Source organism: Cupressus sempervirens, chromosome 6 (genome assembly GCF_028749045.1).
Source record: "Cupressus sempervirens isolate cs-2001-9-10 chromosome 6, ASM2874904v1, whole genome shotgun sequence".
In the NCBI taxonomy this organism is placed as follows: domain Eukaryota; kingdom Viridiplantae; phylum Streptophyta; class Pinopsida; order Cupressales; family Cupressaceae; genus Cupressus; species Cupressus sempervirens.
The window spans coordinates 712,401,449-712,412,381 of record NC_143123.1 but is presented as its reverse complement, the minus strand read 5'-3'; positions in this window follow the sequence as shown (position 1 = coordinate 712,412,381).

Genomic DNA, 10,933 nt, shown 5'->3' with positions numbered 1-10,933 from the left:
ATATTGTGTGGCTTCCTGAGGGATATCCAAGAGTGAACCAATTATGTCCATGGCATCTGCAGCTTTGTTTTGCAACCTGGGTACCTATGTGAATTGGATCTGAGTGAAATGTTGTATTACCTCATCAACAAATTCTTTGTAAGTTTGGAGTTTTTCATCCTTTGTCTGGTACTCATCAAGGACATGCTTGGTAATTAGTTGTGAGTCTCCAAATACCTATAGCTCTATGATGTTCCATTCAATGGCTATCTTGAGTCCTACAATAAGAGCTTCATACTCTGAGATGTTGTTGGTGCACTAGAACTGAAGTTTGAAAGATTTAGGAATGTAGTCACCTTGAGGGGTGACAAAAAATATGCCTACTCCAAAGCCATGGGATGGATAAAAGTATAGCTTTCATGATGGTTGTTCCTTTATCACATAGAGATGTTCATCTGAAAACTCTATAATGAAAGGGTGATCGATGACTAAGGATGCATTAGCCAAATGATCTGCTATAGCTTGTCCTTTGATTGCCTTTCTATCAGCATATTGGATGTCAAATTCACTAAGAAGCATGACCCATTTGGCTAGGTGGCCTGTGAGTACTATGCATGATAACATGTATTTCAAAGGGTCAATCTTGGATATGAATTACACTGTATGACTTAGCATGTAATGACAAAGCTTCTAAGTGGTGAATTCTATAGCTAAACAAGCTTTTTCTATATGTGTGTAATTAAGCTCATAGCCAACTAGAGTGTGGATGATGTAGTAAATAAACCTTTCTTTTCCTTTATCATCAAGTTGTGCTAGAAGAACACCTAGTGTTGTTGGGGTAGTTGTTATGTACAATATCAATGGTCGCCCAACAACTAGTGGAACTAGGATAGGTGGGTTAGCCAAGTATTGCTTGATCAGTTCAAAGTTGTGTTGGAAAATAGGATCCCATTTGAAATTATGATCATTTTTTAGCAAATGTGTGAATGGCTAACATTTATATGCAAGTTGTGAAATGAATCTCCTGACTAATTGCAACTTGCCTTGGAGAGAGTGAAGTTGTTGTAGTATTTTGGGGGGAGACATATTCATGATGGCTTTGCCCTTCTAAGGATCAATATCAATACAACATCATGATATAATAAAACCTAGGAGCTTGCTAGATGTGATGCCAAAGACATATTTCTTGGGGTTCAGTATGAGATGGTACTTGGCCAGCCAATCAAACACTTCTTTGAGGTTTGACCAAGACGTCATCCACATAATCTTCAAGGGTTTTATGGATGAGGTCATGAAAGATGACCATTATAGCTCACTAGTAGGTTGCCCCTACATTCTTTAACTTGAATGGAATCATGTTATAGAAAAAATTTACCCAAGGAGTAGTGAATATTGTCTTATGTTGGTCTAATTTTTCTATTTGAATTTGATTGTACCCAAAGAAACCATCCATGAGAGATAGGAACTTGTAGCCTACTATGAGGTCGATAATCATGTCAATATTCAATAAAGGAAATTCATCTTTTGGACAAGCTTTATTGAGGTCCCTAAAATTACTATAGATTCTGATATCACCCGAAGATTTGGTGATTGGTACCATGTTAGAGATCCAATCTAAATAGTCAATATGGTGAATGATCTTTGCATCTAGCATCTTTTCTAACTCCACTTTGACTAGTAGAGAAACTTTGGGATGCATATTTTAGAGTTTCTATTTAACTAGTTTAACCTTTAGATCTATAACCAAGTGATATACCACTAACTTAGGATCAAGCCCTCAAATGTCTTGATATGACCATGCAAACTAACCTATATTTTCCTAGAGCACTGTTACCTAATTTTACCCCCGCCAAAATTTGAACTTCAAATGCAAACCCACCCAATAGCTACTTCCCATCTTCTATATTATTTAAATGCCTGGTAAATACCAAAAAAAAAATGTTTAAAGCCTTAGGTTATATTCTATTTCCTAAGTGACCACGCACTTTAATATTTCTATGGGCCTGCAACTTTTCCCACTGTTGGATCTTGCATAAATCTACGGTTGTCATTATGTTGTTATGAAAAGCTATGAGGATGTTTCCCATAGCAACATAGTGAGTATCAAAAAATCTAAAAAATGGAACCGAAGGTGAAGGAGTGGCGGTCGAAGTTTTGTTTTTCGGCTAACCTTCCAGCCACATGTAGGTACTATTAGAACAGTTAGTTGATCCAAATGGCGACAGTGGTGTTTTTGTTTCTCTACTGCCAAGTTTTGATAAAGTCCCCGAAACTCGCTATCTCGCTATCAAAAAACTCAAGCATCTCGCTATTAGTGACATAGCGAGTCACCATGAAATGAGTGTCTGGTGGGACCTTATACGACGTGAAAGGGTGACAATGCTTAAGTGGGGTTTTGTTTCACTAGCTATGCAAATTTTTTGATGTCATCGGTACCCTGGACCCATGCCCCTTTTGTAAACACATGAGAATTTTTGATCATCAAATCAATCTTGATCTACGATCATCGCTATCTTGCTATGGGGAGTTGCTCGAAGGTTATGCATAGAAAGATAGCGACTCAACGACATGTGTTCTTGTGGGGCCAGGCTTGTTCCATAAGTCATTGAGTAATGCCAAGGTGGGGCCATATTCCTATTGGTTGGAGCAGTGACAGATTGGGTCTACCTTTAGGGCTATCAGATGGTGGCAGATTGACATTTATTGTTATGTCGCTATGAAGAAATGATCGACCTTTAACTATAGTGACATAGCGAATATAGGACCCACCACTTCTTCAGGGTACTCTGTGCAGTTTCTCATCTTTTAGTTGGTCTCAGATTGATAGTCGTCGCTATCTCACCATGAAGAGTTTCTCAGAGGATATGTATAGCTAGATAGCGACTCAATGCCATGTGTCCATAGAATTCTATGGGGTCTAGTTCAAAATGCCAACAATGAAGGAAAGGATCAAAGAAAAATCAACGACCATCGCTATCTTGCTATGGAAAGGAGCTCAAAAGTTATGTATAGAGAGATAGTGATTCAGTGACACGTGTCCTAGTGGGCTCGACCAAGGTATTAACTGAAAGGTTAGTAGTTAAGGTCACAGTTTCCTGAGGCAGTCACGGTTAGATTGGGAGGTGGCATAGTTGGTAAAGAAGATATAATCAAATGCATGAAGACTCCATGAGGTGGAAAAATAGAACAAAATCATTGGTCCACATGGCTCATCCCGGTGCCAGAATCTAGTTGACTATTAGACCTTGCTGATTCACGAGCTAGAAACAAGGGATATCGGGTTTACTCACACAATTTGATCTTCATGATTGATTTCAACCACTTTTGAGTGAATTCTATGCTTGGTAAATGAAGGAGAACACTCAACCACCTTTGATCTTATCCATCTACCTGATCAAAACTATTTAATGGCATTGTTTCTATCTTTTCAAGATCCTATTCCATCAGAGATCAAATTTCTTAGGTCTGTGCTAAGGTTAGATTTTCCCCAAATTTGCATGATTATTCTCTTTAAGACTTAATGGCAGTGGTTGTAGAGTAATTCCAGTTGAGAAATACCTTAGTTATGCCTGAGCTATAAAGGCAAATTTTGTAGATTTTGTTAAGGTCAACTCTTCTCTAACTTCTTTGTTATTGCTTTGCAATTTCACTATAAATTCCCTTTACCTCTGAACTATATGACATTCTGCCTTATCTCTTTCAGCCATTAGTGTGAAAGTGCAAGAACTATTTTCCTCTCATTGATGTTTTGTAGAGATCTATAATCTGCATGATTGTATCTCTTTTGGCCTGTGAATGATATATAAGTAAATCTTCTCTTCCTTGTGTCATTCATCTGGGTTTTCTAATCTGCATGTGGTTGCTAGGTTAAAACAAGTCTGAATGTGTATATCCTATGGTGTCATGATGGTTCAATAGTGCATATATAGGCAGGGATTGGTTGAAAACTCTATTTTGGTGCATCACCCCCCTTAGGTTAGAATAGGTAGATTTTCTTTTCATGCATTTCTTCTCCCTTTTCCTCTCCAAGAGTAGTTAGGTGCACCCTAATAGTAAAGGAAGTTGGCCTTCTCTGGAGACTCAACCTCATAGTTCAAGTCCCATAGCTTGGAGGTTATTTCCATGTTTCAAAAGGTTGTCCTTAGGTAAAAACTTTGGACAAGGGTGCAAACCTCTGTGACAACAATTTTTGGCATGCCTAGTGGGACAATATATAGAAAATTTCAAGTCTACTGGTGTCAAAAGGAAGATTTCTAGATTAATAACTGAAGAGATAGTACTAGCTTCAGTGTTCAAGCCTTTAAGAGGTTCATTCTTCAAGTATTTGGCGACTCTAAGCTTTAAATACATCTGGTTCTTGACCAAAGTTGCAGTAATTCATGCCCAAAGTTGAAACAAGGGCATCTTCTAGAGGTAAATTTCAGTACCAAGAGCTTTCATTTTCAAATCCTAGAAGAAGGAAGACTAGAGTATCTTTATCACCAGTTAGGAGTGAAATAGTAACAAGTACACCTGCAAGATCTATCTCTACTCCTCCTACTATTAGATCTCAGCCTAGATTGCCATCAACACATATCAATAGATCGCTTGTATATATGGCATTGCCTAGAGCTCATGCTTTTGCAACCTTTAATGGTGGAAGTCCTCTTTTGTTGGCCCAAACACATGACATACCAATAGTTGCACTCAAAACTATACCAGAATTTATTGGTGAAACTTCTATCTCTCCCTTAGAACACATTCAAGAGGTTGCAAATGTCTATAATATCCATGGCATTACAGAGGATGATGTTGCAGTTAGGCTTCTAGCCTCATCCTTGAAAGGAAAAGCACTACAATGGTATAGAGGTTTGGCTCATGGTTCTATAATAGATTTTGATGGATTAGGAGCAGGACTATGTAAACACTTTGAGGACAAAAGTGACCATTTGTCACTTTTAGAAAGTTGACTACTATAAAAAGAGCCCCCCATGAATGTATGACTGACTTCAACCATAGATTCCAAAAGACATGAGATAGAATACCTACTTCAGTAAAACCTACCCCTGGTAATGCCTTCTTGCATTACCTTAGAGCTTTTAACAGTGACATTGCCACTACAATCCAAACTATGGGAGGAAATACCTTGCCTAATGCTTATGATATTACGGTAAAGTCAAAAAACATCCTAATTCAGGGAGGCAAGCTAGCCCCAAGGCCTCTCATGCCTTTCTTTCCTGAAGTTCCAAACCACCAATCAGCAATGGCTCCTCTTCTCATAACTTCCACATCACAATCCCTTGCTCTAGTCCCTCAAGCTTCCACATCTTCAAATGGAATAGATGAAATCAAGGAGATGATGCAATCTATGATGTTGAACATAGATAAAAGATTGCAAGGTCAAGAGAAGAAGTTGGAGGATAACTTCTCTATGATGTAGAAAATGAGTAATAAGGTGGTGACTTTGGAGAGACAGCAAGTTCAAGGTAGTAAAGCTCATCAATTGTAGCATCAAACTAAGAATAGTAATACGCCTCCAAATCAAAATTATGGGAACAATTCTTTTGATTAGAATAGGTAGAATAGCCATGCTTCAACCTCAAATGTAAATCAAATTAGAGCTATAATTCCTCAAAACAACATGGCCCAAGATCAGGATTTTTGTCCCTCCTGTAACTACTCCTATGCTCATTTCATGTGTCAGAAGGCTAAATCTTATTTGGCTTTGACCATCCAAGAGCCTACAGTAGGACAATCATACAAGCAGGACCAATTTAAGGAGGCCTCATATATACAAGGACAAGGAGATTGCTCCTTTATGAATCATCAGGTGGAGGGACATTATAATGTAAACTAGGATTCCATTGCTCACAACACTAGAGAAAAAGAAGAGCTATTGAAGATGCTACCCCTCCTCTTCTCAATCAGGTCTCAACTTCAAATGCAATAACTAATGACCAAGCAGCAAATGATCAGTCAAATACCCCTCAGTAGCAAAGGTGAAATGATGGCAGAAAAGATGTAAGTGATCCTTAGTTTTTTCCATCCCAACCTCCTACAAATGCAGCCCCCAAGGTTTCTACGAAAGCACCTACTAAGCCATTCAGTGTGGTAGAGAAAATGAGGAAAAAAAATGTGAATATTTCCATGTGGGATGCTATTGCTACTATACCCATGCAAAAGAGGTTGCTATAGCAAGAATTGGAAGGTATTGAACCAAAGGATCAGCCACCCAGCATGGAAAGTGCCACAAGCCTAGTACAACCATCAAGGGAGGAAGAAACAAGTAAAAAGGTTAGACCACCTTCATTTTATGTCTCTCTAATTATAGGGGATAGACTAGTCCGCAATTGCATGATTGATTCAAGGGCTAGTAGTTTAGTGATGCCTAGGTGTGTTGCTAATGCTTTGGGAATGAAATATGAGCCCATTGTTAAGGATGTATTGCAGTTGGATGGTAGTACTATCAAGACTATAGGGATCCTTAGGAATGTAGAAATGGCCCTACCTGCATGCCCTGGTTGTACCGTAACTCAAGATATATCCATTGCTGAAGTCAAGTCACATTTTTCCATTTGCCTGTTAAGAGACTTCACTGCCCAAATAGGTGGTTACATATCTTTTGATTGATCATATATATTTTTTAGAACAAGATATGGAACCAAAACTTCAATCAGAGTAGAGTCTCTAGCCCTCCATCATATTGAGCCCTACACCCCTAATCTCATCAACATGAACTACACTATCCTAGAAATGGATGAGAATGACATAATGAATGAGCCTACCACTTCCCTAGCAGAGATACATGATCTTCTCTTAGATGAATGGGCTAATGCATATCAATTTGATCTTATGTTAGAAACCCTTGAAACAGGTCTCAGTACATATTGTATATTAGAGAAAGGTGCTCTAGTGCCCAATCTTGTGGAGACTAAAGAAGATATAAGTGGGGTATGGAGCATGTACTTTGATGGTTCAAGGAATAAGAATGGATTAGGGGCTGGTGTGATGTTGATTTCTCCTGCACAAGTAAGGTACTACTTCTCCTTTAGGCTCCAATTTAGTTGCACTAATAATGTGGCCAAGTATGAATCCTTGATTCAGGGTCTCCTACTTGCTCAAAAAAGAGGAATTCAAGCCTTAAGTGTGTATGGAGATAGTGAGTTGGTGGTTAATCAAGTGAGAAATCAGAATATCACCAAGAATGGTTTGCTCAAGTCTTATAAACATAGGGTATGGGATCTTCTTGAAGGTTTCAATGCATTTAATATTCAAAGCATCCCAATAAGAGAAAATAGACATGCTGATAGACTTGCAGCAATAGGTGCATATTATGATGTGCCAGGGAATCTTGAGGAAAAGAAGAAGCAAAAAATTAGGGTGGTAGTAAGGCCTACCATCCCTGACAACAATGTCCATTGGAAAGTGTTTGAATCTGATGAACAAATTGTAAGCTTCTTGGAGAATGAAGCAAAAATTTTAGACAGCAACCAGTCAAGACTACAAGACCAGTATGGTGATCAAATCATTACTCTTAGTTCCAAAAAATTGCCTAAGGATCTCATTACCTTAGAGAGTGTTTTTAATCCTGATGACCAAGCAAGAGGTAGAGTCATGAACTTAGCTACTGACCAAGATGAGCACACTCCAGTCATGATTGCTGATGGAAAATCCTTAAACATGGGGAAGGTATGTTCTGAGACTGAGCACAAAAGTTTTATTCATCTATGTCAAGAATTTAATGATATATTTTCTTGGACATATGATGATTTAAAGGGTTTTGACCCAAGGTTGTTTCAGCATACCATAGATTTAGTTGATAATGTCAAACTAGTAAGACAAAAACCGAGGACAGTGAATCCCAAGATTGAGCCCTTAATGAGAAAAGAGCTATCCAAATTGATTGAGGCCAATATAATTGTCCCCATCAAGCACTCATCATGGGTAGCAAACCTTGTCCCTGTTAGGAAGAAGAATGGAGAAATTAGACTGTGTGTGGACTTTAGCGACCTTAACCAAGCTTCCCTTAAAGATCACCATCCTCTCCCTTCCATGGAGCAGATTTTTTCCAAGGTCAGTGGTTCAAAGAGGTTTTCATTTCTTGATGGATTTTCTGGATACAATCAAGTACTAGTCAAAGAGTCTAATAGGTACAAGATTGTATTTACCACCAAATGGGTTACCTACGCTTATTGTAAAATGTCATTTGGGCTAACCAATCACAATGGAGATGGCCTTCAAAAAAATGATTGAAAAGTTTGTATTAGTTTACCTTGATGATATCACAGTGTATTCAAAGAATGTGGAAGATCATTTTGATCATTTAAGATAGGTATTCTTAAGGTGTAGAGAATATGGGGTATCCCTTAACCCAAGCAAGTGTGTCTTATCTACAAATCAAGGAAAATTATTAGGACACATTGTATTTGAGGATGGTTTAACCATTGATCTAGAAAGAGAAAAAGAAATACTTTCTCTTCCCCTTCCTAAACACAAGAAAGGGCTGCAAAGTTTCCTTGGTAGGATAAATTTTGTGAGAAGATTTATCCCTAATCTTGCTACCATGGTAAAACCCCTTACAGTTATGCTCAAGAAAAGTATGGTCTTTGCATGGACCAAGGAAGGGAAAGAAAGTTTTGAAGAGATCAAGGTAGCCATAGGCTTAACCCCTACTCTCATGAATCCAAACTTTGAATATACCCTAGGTGGTGAGTCAGGTATTTATGCTATCTTGACTCAAACAAATGACAAAGATGAAGAGCAACCCATAGCCTTCTTTAGTGAAGGACTTAAAGAGTATGAGGACAAATAAAACTATGTAGAGAAGCAAACCCTTGCAGTCATCAAAGATTTAAAGAAGTTTAGACACCTCCTGTCTCATAATAAAATTCATCTATTAGTACCCCATGCCAGTGTGAAGGATTTCCTTTTGAGTAAAGATGTTAGTGAGAAGAGGGTTGGTTGGATTACTAAAATAATGGAATATGATGTTGACATCCAGATCACCAAACTGATAAGAGGGAAAGGATTGTGTAAAGAGATGATATCATCTCAGGAATCAGATGGGGAAGTTTCTATGATACTAACAGAGCAACAAGAAGAGGGAGATGATGACCCAAGGAATTCGATGGATGATATGAAGATTTTCTTATTAGGCAATGGATACCCTCAAGAATTAGATAGAACCAAAAGGAGATAGTATAGATTACAGTTGATTCCTTATGTCATAGTTGATGGTATCCTTTTCAGGAAAGATTTTAATGGAGCCCTATTAAGGTGCATTGGCAAGGACCAAGCTGAAAGAATGATCAGAGAACTTCATGATGGCCCTGATGGTGGTCACTTCTTAGCAAGGACAACTGCAATGAAGATCATGAGAACTAGTTACTACTGGCCATCCCTATTCCATGATATACATAAGTATGTGAGGAAATGTGAAAAATGTGCCTTCTTCTCTGGCAAGAAAAGGCTTGCAGTTCTTCCTCTTCATCCCATTCAGGTGGACCAGCCTTTTGCTCAATGGGGATTGGATTTCATAGGCCCTATCAAGCCTCTTTCTAGTTCTAGTCAAAAATGGATTTTAGCTACTACATATTACTTCACCAGATGGACAGAGGTAGTTGCATTGAAGGATGCCACAAAATCTTTAGTTATTGAGTTCCTTAATGATATTGTGACTAGGTTTGGTGCCCCTTCAACCATTATTTCAAATAATGCAAAATCTTTTTTGGGAGCTCATATTTGTGCATGGGCCATTGATCATAATATATGCTTAAGGACATCCTCAAACTACTATCCCTAGGGCAATGGTTTGGTTGAGTCCTCCAACAAAAAGTTGATTAGGATTATGGAAAGAACTATAGAGGATAACCAGAGATGTTGGCATTAAAAGTTGAGAACTACATTGTGGGCTTACAGAATAGCACCTAAGAGGTCAATAGGGAATTCACCATTTATTTTGATATATGGTAGAGAAGCAAGGCTTCCAATTTCATTAGAATTCCCATCCCTAGAACTAGCTCATCAATTGGAGCTAATTGAAAATGATGCCATGATAGTAAGAATGGTAGAGCTGATGGAGCAGGAAGAGAAAAGAAGTCAGGCCATGCAAACCCTAGAAACACATTAGTAGCAGGTAAAAGGAGCTTTGATAAGAAGGCTAGGGTTAGGACCTTCAGGGAGGGTGATTTAGTCTCGAAATGGCAGATAGGGTAAAACTAGGGAGACACTCAAAATTTGATGCACTGTGGAGTGGTCCCTATCTGATTGTTAGTTGTAAGCAGGCCAATGCTTTTCAATTAAGTAGGCCTAGTGGTGAAATCTTGCCTATCCCAGTCAATGGGATCTATCTCAAACCATGTTTCTGATAGAGTTGGAAGCTTTCTATACATATTAGAGTAGTTTTCTTTCTATTTTTTTCCATCTTTCCAAGAAGTGCACAAGCACAAGTTTCTCCTCGTGAGATAGCCATTTTTGAAGGTTGCAGAGTTGCAGAGATAGAGTTTTAGTGTTTTGCTACTGTAGAGATAGGGTTAGGGTTTTACAGTGCACTGATCCATATTTTTCATGACTCTATAGCCCAATGGATGTTTCAAGCCATTGATCTTACGCATAGATGGATTGCGTCCCCTCTGAGCTACTAGAAATTTTACCTAATTTTACCCCCTCCAAAATTTGAACTTCAAATGCAAACCCACCCAATGGCTATTTCCCATCTTCTATATTATTTAAATGCTCGAGAAGTACAAAAAAACAAATGTTTAAAGCCTTAGGTTATATTTTATTTCCTAAGTGACCGAGAACTTTAATATTTTTGTGGGCCTACAACTTTCCCCGCCATTGGATCTTGCATAAATCTATAGTCGTTGTTATGTCATTATGAAAAGTTGTGAGGATGTTTCCCATAGCAACATAGTGAGTATCGAGAAATCTAAAAAATGGAATCGGAGGTGAAGGAGTGGTAGTTGAAGTTTTA